Source organism: Myxine glutinosa, chromosome 6, assembly GCF_964187855.1.
Source record: "Myxine glutinosa chromosome 6, kmMyxGlut1.1, whole genome shotgun sequence".
Classification (NCBI taxonomy): Eukaryota; Metazoa; Chordata; class Myxini; order Myxiniformes; family Myxinidae; genus Myxine; species Myxine glutinosa.
In genome coordinates this window covers 1376152-1389883 of record NC_136266.1, presented here as the reverse complement: position 1 = coordinate 1389883, position 13732 = coordinate 1376152, and the positions used below count along the sequence as shown (strand labels likewise).

At 39.5% G+C, this 13732-nt stretch overlaps 1 protein-coding gene across 3 annotated transcripts in view; it reads left to right on the top strand.

Annotated features, from left to right (window-relative positions):
- Nucleotides 1-13732, top strand: part of RMI1 (RecQ mediated genome instability 1) — a 102117-nt gene that overhangs the window by 30354 nt on the left and 58031 nt on the right. The window lies entirely within an intron of this gene.

The window sequence follows — 13732 nt, the reverse complement described above, 5'->3', positions numbered from 1 at the left end:
CTTGTTATTCATGAAAGGTGCTCCTGAAAACTACAATTTTTAAAATTTATTTTATGCTTTAGTATTAATTGTGGCTTTATTTTGATATGCAAGTTATGTCTCGGTCAATTTGTTATTTCTGCTTGTCTTAAGCATAAACAACAACAACAAAAAAAAAACTAGGTGCGTGTGTCCGTGTGTGTGTTTCTGTCTCTGTCTGTGTGCGTGTCTCTCTGTACGTGTGTGTGTGTGTGTGTGTGTGTGTGTGTGTGTGTGTGTGTGTGTGTTTGTGCGCACGTGTTTCTGTCTGTGTGTGTGTGTGTTTCTGTCTCTGTCTCTGTCTGTGTGCGTGCGTCTCTGTACGTGTGTGTGTGTGTTTGTGTGTGTGTGTGCGCGCACGTGTGTTTCTTTGTGTGTGTGTGTGTGTGTGTGTGTGTGTGTGTGTGTGTGTGTGTGTGTTTCTGTTTCTGTCTGTGTGCGTGCGTCTCTGTACGTGTGTGTGTGTGTGTTTCTGTCTCTGTCTGTGTGCGTGCGTCTCTCTGTGTGTGTGTGTGTGTGTGTGTGTGTGTGTGTGTGTGTGTGTGTGTGTGTGTGTGCGCACGCGCGTGTGTTTCTGTGTGTGTGTGTTTCTGTCTCTGTCTGTGTGCGTGCGTCTCTGTACGTGTGTGTGTGTTTCTGTCTCTGTCTCTGTGTGTGTGTGTGTGTGTGTGTGTGTGTGTGTGTGTGTGTGTGTGTGTGTGTGTGTGTGTGTGTGTGTGTGTGTGTGTGTGTGTGTGTGTGTGTGTAAAATTGCACCACAGCTCTTTATTGAGCCCACAGGGCACTGGTGGTCATTTTTCAACATGATCCATGAGGAAGGATGTGCATTTTTTCATCTTGATCTCAGCTTCCTGATGCCTTCAGATGTGCAGCATAGAACTATTCAGGGTTGGTGTGGAGCCACACTCGAACAGCTCTCTTGACGTCATCGTGCCGCACAAAGTGCTCACTACCTTGGGCTTCCTTCAAATACCTGCATAATTGAGTGGCTTCTTGAAATTATCGTCACACGCCGACCAAAAGTGTCATTTGTTTTACTGAAGCATGGAATCATGCTGTCGGAAATCCATGGCAGCAAAAAAATATTAAAGTATGATGGCATTTTGCCAAATGCATTTAATAAAGCATGCAGATTAGTTCAAAAACCGTTAATATAGATGGGAAATGTGCCATTTGATCACTGCAAACTCCCACTGGATCATACTTTCAGAAAACATACGCATGCGGGGAAGAAAATGTACGCAAGATGTCAAAATGACGTCATAACGATATCTTGACATTATTTTCACAGATGCATCTATCTATAATTCCAGCAATCTCTGTGTGTGTGTGTGTGTGTGTGTGTGTGTGTGTGTCTGTGTGTGTGTTTGTTTGTCTGTGACCGCTGTTTCTCGACAACCACGGGTCCGATATACTTTAAACTTGCCAGGTATATTGCTGGGGACCCGAGGATGTGCCTTTTCAAGGTTTCATATTAATCGGACAATTACTTACCGAGCTATGTCCAAAAAACGATTCAACCAATCAGAGAGCAGCGAGCTATCGCGTGTGCCGAACGTGGCGAACACACTCTGCCTCGGACGGCACATTTGAGAGCGTATTCATTTATTTCACGTTGGCAAACTATGTTGCCGCTATGTTGGCGTTAAACTATGTTTTAAAACTAATTAAAACCATTTCATGTAAATAGAGGGGGGGGGGGGGGATTGTCACTGTACTCGCAAGCCGTTCGCCGTTCGCTTTGGCGTTGCGAATGGACCAAAACATTTCATGAACCAAACCATTTCATGTAAAGCGTTCGCCGTTCGCTTTGGCGTTGCGAATGGACCAAAACATTTCATGGACCAAACAATTTCATGTAAATAGAGGGGGGGGATATAATTTTAGATATATATATAGTACGGGCATGCCCTAGTATTATAAAAGCTGAAAGTGTTAAAGATTACTCCCACCAAACGAAGCAGTTTTGTTTTTGCTGCTCAAATTAAATGTTTAGCTCCTGTTGGGTTGTTATGGAATCGCTGTACTCATGGTAATTACTGCATTCGATTTGTTTATCACCTCATGATTATGTATGTTTGTTTCTCAAAGAAACACACGTATGTTTCTCAACGTTTTATGCTCGGCTTTTGTGTGTTCTCAATCAAATGCCAGGCACCACCATTTACTTTCAGGCATAACTAAACATGGCTTCCAATACTGATTGGCTTTGTTGCATCATCTGTCAGACGAAGGCTTCTGAAGACCTGCATTGTCCAATGAAGAATTGCTTGGACGTATGCATGAATTTTGGACGTATGCATGAATTTTGGACGTATGCATGAATTTTGGACGTATGCATGAATTTTGGACGTATGCATGAATTTTGGACGTATGCATGAATTTTGGACGTATGCATGAATTTTGGACGTATGCATGAATTTTGGACGTATGCATGAATTTTGGACGTATGCATGAATTTTGGACGTATGCATGAATTTTGGACGTATGCATGAATTTTTGGCAGAACGTTGAAGAATTTCAAGCCCTTGATTCAGCACCCATCAATGTCGGCATTGGGAATGTTACTGCATAAATACTCCTGGAAAATGGTGCATCCTGTCATAATTCTTGGCACGAAATTTCAATAACTCAATGCTGGAACATGCAATGGCAAAGAGACGGAAAGAATCAATGGACTCGGATGACGTGTCTCGTCCGAAGCGTCGGTCCTCTGTAATAAGCAAGTGTCTGTGTATTTTCTGTGAGGACGACAGCAGTGAAACTCCACAAGTTCACGACATTCAATGTGGACGAGTCATTGAGGGACATGGCCACGGAAATGACGGACACAGACCTGCTGTGGAATATATCCGGTGGTGATCTTGCGGCTGTAGAAGCCAAATACCATCTGAGCTGCTTGACGAAGAACCGCACTTGCTCATACCACAGAGAGCAGACCAGTGCGTCAACATCATCTGGAACAGGAGAGAAAAGAGGAACGGCACAGACGTTTTGCTACATTGTCGATTACATCGAAGATTCCATTGCGGAGGGATCCTATATGTTCCCAATGGCCGATATTCATCGTGCTTTTGATGAGTGTCTGAAATAATTTGGCTTTCAAATTCCGAAAAACAAAACGCATCTGAAGGATGAGCTGCTTCAACATTTTGCAGAATGTGGGGTCCAAGAACAGTCAGATTGGTAAAAGAGAGGGGATGCGTTAAGTGCAAGTGCACGATGGTAGGCCTCCCATGTACACATCTACATTTTTGTCAATGTGAAATGCGAAATTCAAACAACATCCAGTCTTGATCCAAGTTGTGTGCAGGATTACTGTGACTTGTGGTTCATCAAGATCACATGTCAGGACAATGAACAAATGCTCGATGTAGTCTTGAAGATCACCGTCTTTGAATAGTGTGTGATATTTCAAAGCAAGAGGTGAATTGGACAGCTACTTAACAGGATTGGCTCTTTAAGAACTTTACGAACTATGAAAATACAAGTTGAATATGGTGAACGAGAGAAGAAATGTTTCACTGGAATTTCATTTACTTCTTCTGAGAACTGAAGCACCAAAAGACTAAATGTATCCCATTGTTTGCTTTGTTTGTCACCTTGTTTTACACTGAACATTCTCGATATTTTCTGAATTATTTCACTGAAACGACACAGAATATCTTAGTACACCAATGTACTATGAATGACCAGCACATTAGAGAATTACTGCCATTACACTAACAATGAGATAATTCACACTAGGCTTTAGTCTAGTAGGAAGACTAGGTCCCCCTGCACCCCCCGGAGATATACTTCTAATCAGTGTTTCTAGATTGGAAAAAATGTGTAGAAAATGACTAGCTATGGCCCCAAGCTGAAAACATGTCCCACATACCATTTTTATGCAAATTACTGCTGCAAATTTTATGCAAAATTATGCAAATTTTATGCAAATTTTTGATGAGGAGTAGAGTTGAGGGGTCTTTGAGGGCTTCATCGAGGTGCTCTCGGTTGCAAGACTGGGTCATTCTGAGAAGCACAGCAGGGTCAGAGATCATGATGTTCTCCTCCTCAGTGAATCTCTCCATCAACAGCCTCTCCATTGCCTCACACACTGTTTTGAGGCAAAAGAGGGACTTTGCGTAGGCCTTTCCACTGAGAACACCTTTGAGAGATCCACTTGTTACTAGTTGTGCCTCAAAGAGAATCTCTGCATATCCAGAACCACGCATCTTGTGTCCAGTGAGCATCCCGATGTAGTTCATGGATGTGTGGAAGGGTCCAATCGTTACTACATGACTAGCAAATTCATTTGGCCAGCGCCAGATGATGGGAAGGGCTTTCATGCAGACACCCAGATCAAATGTATTCAGGACCCATCTCTGACCCACCTCAGCAGTTGCTGCCTCGGAACGCTTCAGTAGCTCACGAACAACTGCGTTGTCTGTGATCGGTCTGTGCCTGGTGCCTGCATGGCATGGCAATGGCCTGCAGCCTGTGCCTGGGCTAGGGGGTTTCACCTCTGCAACTGGTTCTCCCCCACCCAGCAAATCAACAGTCGACTACTGCACGCCTATCCACCAACCGATCACAGACAACGCAGTTGTTCGTGAGCTACTGAAGCGTTCCGAGGCAGCAACTGCTGAGGTGGGTCAGAGATGGGTCCTGAATACATTTGATCTGGGTGTCTGCATGAAAGCCCTTCCCATCATCTGGCGCTGGCCAAATGAATTTGCTAGTCATGTAGTAACGATTGGACCCTTCCACACATCCATGAACTACATCGGGATGCTCACTGGACACAAGATGCGTGGTTCTGGATATGCAGAGATTCTCTTTGAGGCACAACTAGTAACAAGTGGATCTCTCAAAGGTGTTCTCAGTGGAAAGGCCTACGCAAAGTCCCTCTTTTGCCTCAAAACAGTGTGTGAGGCAATGGAGAGGCTGTTGATGGAGAGATTCACTGAGGAGGAGAACATCATGATCTCTGACCCTGCTGTGCTTCTCAGAATGACCCAGTCTTGCAACCGAGAGCACCTCGATGAAGCCCTCAAAGACCCCTCAACTCTACTCCTCATCAAAAATTTGCATAAAATTTGCATAATTTTGCATAAAATTTGCAGCAGTAATTTGCATAAAAATGGTATGTGGGACATTTTTTCAGCTTGGGGCCATAGCTAGTCATTTTCTACACATTTTTTCCAATCTAGAAACACTGATTAGAAGTATATCTCCGGGGGGTGCAGGGGGACCTAGTCTTCCTACTAGACTTAGATTTGTGAAACATGTAACAATAAAGAGCAACCAGAGATTGTAGACCATCACCAGGACGTGTTTTCGTGGTTTTAAGGCTTTTGTGTTAAAACAAATATGGCGGCCGAACCACATGACCGATGACGTCTATTTTTTTTCTCCACCAATTTATCCCTCGATGAGGCTCAACAAATTTCATCTTGATCGGACTAAGTTTTGTACTTGTGGAATTTTGACGTCATAATGGTGGCACATATGACAATATGACATCATCATTGATATATCTTATTCCCCATCGAGAGTTCTTTACAATGACCCATGTCTCACTTTTATTTTATGCGCAGTGCTTTCGGAGAGATATAGAGGTGCAATTTTTTTCAGTTTTTCCAAGATGGCGCCCATACCACGTGACCTATGACGTCATACTCATTAAAAAATCAACAGGTGCTGCTGCACCTATGGTGAAAATTTCCTGTCAATCGAACCAACGGTTGCAGAGAAAATCATATTTAACAAGCATTCTGGGTATTGCGCTGCAATACATGTCCCCTACCGGCAAGTCTGTCGTCCAGAAAACTGTTGGGGAAATTACCAAGGGTTATTTACCCACAGGTTCTGAATTGTTCCCAATCGCTAATTACCTCAGGACGGGCTCACCTGTGATTCGCACTCGGGACTTCGATTTATACACCTTGCAGACAGGTCAGCAGAAGCACGACAAAATAAGTTGTTGATAAAGAACCTTTCGAGTCGCTAAATATCAGTAATTTATTATATTTTCCGGTTCACGATCAATGATCGATGTGTATATATATGTTGCTCGGCTTGGCTCCGCCCTTCCGGAAAGTGCGCGCTGTGTCGCGCTTTTGACGTTCGTGAGACGATGCCGAGGGCGTGCGGTACGGCATGAGGAGAACTCTAGAATAAACAAGACATATCCATTTAAAAAAATATATTTTCGCTTAATTAACGATATCTGCCAAACCACGTGCCCTATCGCAAATTCCAAAAGGATATTTTCGTAGACTGACATGCTGAACAGATCTGTGAAGTTTCCCCTCGTTATGATCAAAAATGAGGGAGGAGCTCAGTTTTAAAGGTTCATGCTTAAAAACGTCATAACTCTGAAACCATGTGATGCATGACGTCATGCTCGTTGACTTTTTTGTTCGTCATGGGTATGCGATTCTGCCCGCAAAGTTTGGCCTCGATCTGTTCAGCCGTTGCAGAGAAAAAGGGGTGTTCGTGTTTTCATGAAAAACAATATGGCGGCTGAACCACGTGACCTGTGACGTCATAATTACCATTAAAATGACTGAATTTAATTACCATTAAAATGAAAAAGCTGAATGACTCAACTCTGTGTTTGCCTCTAAATCTTGTGTGCCAAACCCATCCCTCTCTTTACCCACCATACCCAGTCGTACCCAGCTGCTCCTGGACTCTGTGTCCTCTCCTCCTGACAAGGTGGAAAAGTTTCTGTCAACCCTCAACTCTGATTCTGCAACTGGACCTGACGGCATCAGCCCACGGGTCCTAAAATCCTGTTCTTCCGCTCTTTCACTCCCTCTCTCTGTTCTCTTCACCCTCTCTTTTGTTAAAGGTCATCTGCCATCTGCTTGGAAATCATCCAACATCACCGCTTTGCACAAAAAAGGTGCAAAAACAGATCCTAGCAACTACAGACCAATCAACCTTCTCCCAATTATCAGCAAAGTCATGGAATCCATCATTGCTTCAGATATGAAATCTTTCCTCTTCTCCAATGGCTTGATCTCTGATCATCAAATTGTTTTCAGACCTGGTCACTCCACTCTGGACATGGTGCTTCTGCTTTCTCAACAATGGATGGAGGTCCTCAATGCCAAACAGGAAATTAGAGCTGTCTCCCTTGACATATCATGTGCCTTCGATACGGTCTGGCACCCCGCTCTGCTCACCAAACCCTCCTCCTTTGGTATCCATGGAAATCTCCACGCATGGCTGGTGGACTTCCTCTCTAGTCGTAGTCAACGTGTGGCCCTGAATGGGTTTCTCTCATCTCCTCTTCCTGTTCAGGCTGGAGTTCCCCAAGGCAGTGTTCTGGGTCCTGTGCTTTTTCTGGTCTTCATCAATGATCTCTCTGACTCTCTTGAAAATCCTCTCTATCTCTTTGCTGATGACTCTACTCTCTGCCGCTCCATTCCTCACCAGTAGGGAGATAATGGGGCTTCCAGGACACCCATGTATTTAGATGAGACTTTTCCCCAAACTGCCCATTTTTCCCCTTATTACCACGACACCCCTTTCTCCTTTTACATGTAAGTGAATGGGGGAGTCCTTACTTAACCTCCAAGGACCACGCGACATTCAAAATTCCTCATTGATCCTATGAATATTTGCTCATTTTCTAATTTTTTAAACAACTCCATTCTCTTATGGAACTCATTCCCATCTAGGATATTGATAAACTTTACATCAAGTACCTTTCTCTGTGCGTTTATAAAATGATATGTTTCACAGAGGGACCTGGTCTGTCCTCCCGATCCACATACCATTTTAAAATTATAATATTTATTATCCAGTTGATGACCATCAAAGTTCTCACTCCACTGTAATATATTTTTCTTTCCACCCTCCATTACCCCACTTAACAAATGAATACGTTTATCAGTCTTGAGGACCTTCTGACCAGTGATCCTCTCAACCTCTCGGATCTGGTATTTCTCACACTCATTATGTTTTCCATTTATATACCAAGGTTGATTACACCTCCACCCTTTAGTCTGGTTAATACTTGGTTCTATCATTTATTTATTTATAAAAAAGGTGGCGGTAGCCCTTAAAATCCCTGACCCCATTATCTTATCACTTATATATGGATGGTTGTTGTTTAATGGCTTATCAGTTTTGTTTTTTGTAATTCTTGTGAGTAAAATGAACCCAAGATTTCTTCCCCATTTATATCATATAATTTGTAAGTCCAAGGGACTGTATCCATAACATCAACAATTTTAAATAATTCATTAATCAATCTCTTTGTATAACCTTTCTCAAAATGGCTTTTCCATCTGTATATCTATCTATAATTCCAGTAATCTCTGTGTGTATGTTTGTTTGTATGTTTGTATGTTTGTATGTTTGTATGTTTGTCTGTGACCGCTGTTTCTCGACAACTACCGGTCCGATATACTTGAAACTTGCCAGGTATATTGCTGGGGACCCGAGGATGTGCCTTTTCAAGGTTTTAAATTAATCGCAGAAGTAGTTACCGAGCTATGTCCAAAAAACGATTCAACCAATCAGAGAGCAGCGAGCTATCACGTGTGCCGAACGTGGCGAACAGACTCTGCCTCGGATGGCACATTTGAGAGCGTATTCATTTATTTCCCGTCGGCAAACTATGTTGGCGTTAAACGATGTTTTAAAACTAATTAAAACTAATTTGCGATTCTTTCGCTTTCCTGCGATATGCGACCTTCCGGACAGTCAAATGAGGACGTCACTTCCGGACTTACGTAGCGGCGAGCGGGCGCCATTTGGAGGAGCTGGGAGGACTCAGTCGTGATAGAGTGAGCCTGAGTGAGTATATCAAGACAAGAACAAGATCTAGAAGGAGGTATGTACGGTGCGATTCATATAATATATTGTTTAGTTATCGTCGATGAGGAATTTGGGGGCCCGATTAACTGCAGCGCCATCCGAGCTGCGGCGTCGGGACGATACATTCATTGTACGGTAACATCACGCACTTACGGGCACGTCCTATATATATAGTACGGGCATGCCCTAGTTCTTACAATATCACCAACTTTGAACTTGGGCTTTCTCAAATTAATCTCCTTTTCATATTCTAATTTTGTAAATGTTTCTGATGGTTTTGATTTTGTTGATGAATGAACTGTATTATTGTAATTATCTACAATATTCTGGATTAAATATACCCATTGTTGAGAACCGAGTTGTGTGAATTTTTTATATAGTTTCTCTTTCAAAGTGCGATTAAAACGCTCAATAACAACTGCCTTTCCTTCATTAAAGGTGCTGTATAATTTAATATCCTCCCCCTTAAGAAATTTCATAAATATTTTGTTATAGAACTCTGTTCCCTCGTCAGTCCATAACTTCTTTGGTTTTCTTTTACTTTTACTAAATATTCCACTGAAAGCTAACATAAGAGTATTACCCCTTTTGTTTTTCAAAGGAACAACCCAGGCAAATCTACTCCTCAAATCAATAATGGTTAAAGCATACCTGTATCCCTTATCATTATTTAGTTCGATTAAATCAGCGGACCATATGTGGTCGGTGTATTTAGAATAAACTTTCCTTCTTTTAAACTTTGTAATTATAGGTTTATGTAATTCATTAGCCAAAAGCTCCTCAGTCTTGATGACATCATTGGAGTTTAATAGTTTTTTGGGAAATAACCAAGACCAAGTTTCAATTTAGCACATCATTTTTTTCACAATAAACCGATCAACTTTCTCTCTCAATGTAGGATTTCGTATCAAAGACAAATTATACAACATTTCTCTGTCTGCTTCATGTTTTTCATCCAATATAGTGGTATTCCCATAAGCAATATCATGTTTCATACACACTTCATCAACCCTATTTTTAGGTTGAGACCAAGGTTTAGGATTGTCAGCCTCATCTAATCTTTTATCCAAGTTTGTTCCTGGACCACAGAAAGAATACCCTGGAAGGTGTAATTCCCCTGGAATTCCAGTTGTTGTAAATTTACTTCCTGACAGAAACTTTTGTATATCTCCTCCTCTTTTAGGTGAGATGAATTGGCACTTTTTAGAGCCACACACTTGACATATTCCTTTTTGATAAACTCTGTTATTTTTAGCTTTAACATAAGAGATATTTTTAGATTTAGTTTTCTTTTTACATTTGAGACAATAACTCATATTTATTTATCAGAAAAATTCCAACAGAGTATCAAAACCTTTTTGGTTTTTAACATATACATTTCTATCTTAATTTTTAAAACATAAAGAATCCTAAGGAATGCCTTCACTCTCTCCTCCATTTATTTACAAATAAAACTAACTAAAGTCAATAATACCAACATCATCAACCACATAATCTTTTCCTTCTTCTTCTTCTTCTTCACCACTTTCTCGTTCAAATCTCCTCGCTGAACTCATCTCAACCATTTTTAAAATCATTATCTTAGTAAGAGTCGTTAATTCTTTATTTTCCTCTTCGGTGCGTTGAGATTGATTTATTTGCTGTAATACACTCAATCTTTTACGAATCTCACTGATTTCCATCTTTTTATATTTTTCCTCCCTCTCTCTTTGCTCCCTCTCCTCCTTCTCCCTCTCTTCCTTCTCTCTTTTCTCCCTTTCCTCCCTCTCCTTTTTCTTCCTTTCCTCCTTCTCCTTTTTCTCCCTTTCCTCCTCCTTTTTCTCCCTTTCCTCCTCCTTTTTCTCCCTTTCCTCCTCCTTTTTCGCCCTTTCCTCCTTCTCCTTTTTCTCCCTTTCTCCCTTTCCTCCTTCTCCTTTTTCTCCCTTTCCTCCTTCTCCTTTTTCTCCCTTTCCTCCTCCTTTTTCTCTCTTTCCTCCTTCTCTTCTTCAACTCCTTCCTCATCCCTTGCTACCCTTGAGTTTGAACCCCAAAGAATATTATTCATATACTCATCTGGATTTTGAGATATTCTTGTATCAATAATTATTTTTCTCATAATAGGATACCAATAAGATTTGTTGACGATTTCTAAAAGAGTTATATATTTCATAACTTTGAGAAGTTCATTTTTATTTTATACTTTAAACAAGTCTCTATTTGTGGGTTTAACAATATCAGTATAAGGCCAGTTTTTTATGACAAAATTCCCATGTATATGCTCCAAATCATAAGGTATGTAATCCCGAGCACCCTTTTCTTGTAGGTATCCTTGAATACAAAAATTATAATTCTCTTGTAGTCTTCTTCCTGCCATTTATGTATCAGAAATATATGTGAGATTAATATTATGACAGGTAATACCACCCCATCTTCCCACTACCAAATCGGTTTGTATTCCTCGGCTTTCTATCCTTATCTCATTACCTTCCTTCTTTGTCATGCTAACCATCGCTATACTATCATATATTTTTCTTTTCTTAAAATTATGTATTTGTTGTTTACTAATTGTACTTCCACATAAATCCTTATCCTCGCCAAGCGGATAATATTCTTCTTTACGAGACTGATTCAAATCATGTAGGTCTTCTAAGTTTATTGAAAAATACCAATTATACCCTAAATCAGGCATATCATACCCCCATTTATTAATTAGCATATTAACTATATGTCCTTCTTTATAAAATTCAATTGTAAGCAGGTAGTTAAATTCAATGAGGAAAGGTGTATGGTTAGTATAACCAGGTGTTGTGGTTGTAAATTTTACTTGTTTAACAAAACGTGCTGTTTTCTTTAAAAATATATATTGTGATAAATCACTGAATCTAATTAAGTCATTCGCATCTGTAGGGTTTGGATAATTGATTAATTTATAAGTATTCTTCATATTAATATTTTTACTTATACTATATTTTTGTCGTTCAGCCTCTGCCTTTGTATAATAATTTGATAAATCAATATCCTGAGAGGATTTTCCAAAGATAGAACCAGCTTTTCCAACATGTCATTTATATTAGATTAAAAATGATATCATAAAAATTTTCATTATTGTTGAGTTGAAATAATACATATAAACATAATTGACCACAACATTTAGAATTAATTTCTTGAACTTGAAATGTTTGATAAACACCATTCTGTAAGAATTGTATTACTTCAACAGGTGGTGGCATACCATAACTATCAAAATAATATTTATCCTGACTATTATGAATACAAACCCAATGAGAACCATTCTGTGTGTCTAAATTCATAATAATATTCTTTGTATTCTTATTTATATGTATTAATTCATCTCTCATACAAATAACCACATTATCAATTTTTAGTGTTTTACAATACTTAGCTAGTTCTATATTTGACGTTGTATTCTTTCCAAATTGTTTAAACCATTTATCCATTTATTTATGAGAAAGATACAATCCATTACCCCGTTTAGTTAGTTTAACACCCGCTTGAGCGATAGAGGAAAGCATATCTCCAACCAACAATCTAGCTTTATCAGGTAGACTTTCAAGTTTTTGAGCAAAATATACAATTACACCACTTCCACTAATTTGTTTCTCCAACTCCTTGTTATGTCTTTCCAATTCTTTTTGACTCTTAGTTGTGCCTTCCTTTCATTAGCAGTTTTTACCGCTGCTGAAATACCACCAGTCAATGCTCCCGCCGCACTTAAACCAGCAAATAAAGGAATTAGAAATGGGAGAAATCCTCCTCTTGACTCGTCTATTGAATATTTATTTAACATAGGTTTCGTCATTTTAATTTTAAATGAACCAGTATCATTTAGTGTTTTTACTTGTGTGTGTGTGAGTAAAACATCAATTCTTACAGCTCCTTTTCTTTGAATTGTATTAACATTAATAATAATACAAGGCTTTTGATTTTGAATACAAGATGTTAATTTATTAAGATTGATTTGATTAACATATACCCCTACCATTTATTTATGAGAAAAAAACTGTGTGATATTAATCATAACACCATTATCTGTATTAATCTGTAATTCTGTTTCTTCCAAAAGCAAACAAGAAGCATTAACTTCTTCACTCTCCCCTCTTTCAATGTATAGAGAAGTATCCACTCTATTAGACTTTATAGTTTCTTTTTGAGAACTCAGGTCAATTGCGTAGATTGTATAAAGTTTTTGAAACGCAACCATATCCAAAATAGGATCATTATTACCGTTGCTTTCACACACCTTTTGGTAAGACTTGTAGGCTTCCGCATAATCATTTTTTTCCCAATCAATTTCCAATCTATCTCGCGGATAAAATGTGCCATCAAGAGAAACCCGAAGTTGTTTCACCTTAGCATTATCACTCAGCGCATTATTCTTATTAGTACCGTCCTCTCCATCTGGTTTTTTAAAAATGAGCCAGAGGTATCGTGGCTTTCCTTGAAGAACACCCAAATTCCAAGTGTAGGTAGTGTGTTCCAGTTTAACGTGTTGACATCTTCTTTTAAGGTATGATACATTTAGCGGTTTCTTTGAGTTAAGTCTTCTATTTAATATCTCTTCCGTTTTAAGATTAGGAGTATATTCACTGATATACCAACACAAATCATTAATAACAAATTTATTATTTTCTCCAAAAGCATTTTCAACCCCAAAAAGTAATCTATTTACATTATCATTCCTTTGTAGTTGAAATCTAATTTTAAGCCCATACAAAACTTTATCATAATCACAAAATCCAAATCTACCTTTCAGAGGTACTGCTACGGTAAAACTATTCTCTGCTTTTGCGTCATCATTATACATTGATTTCCTTTGACTATAACCAGGGTCTGCATTTGTACCCGTTGACATATCAGGAATAAAACCTTCAACAGCTCCCTTACCCATTCTATC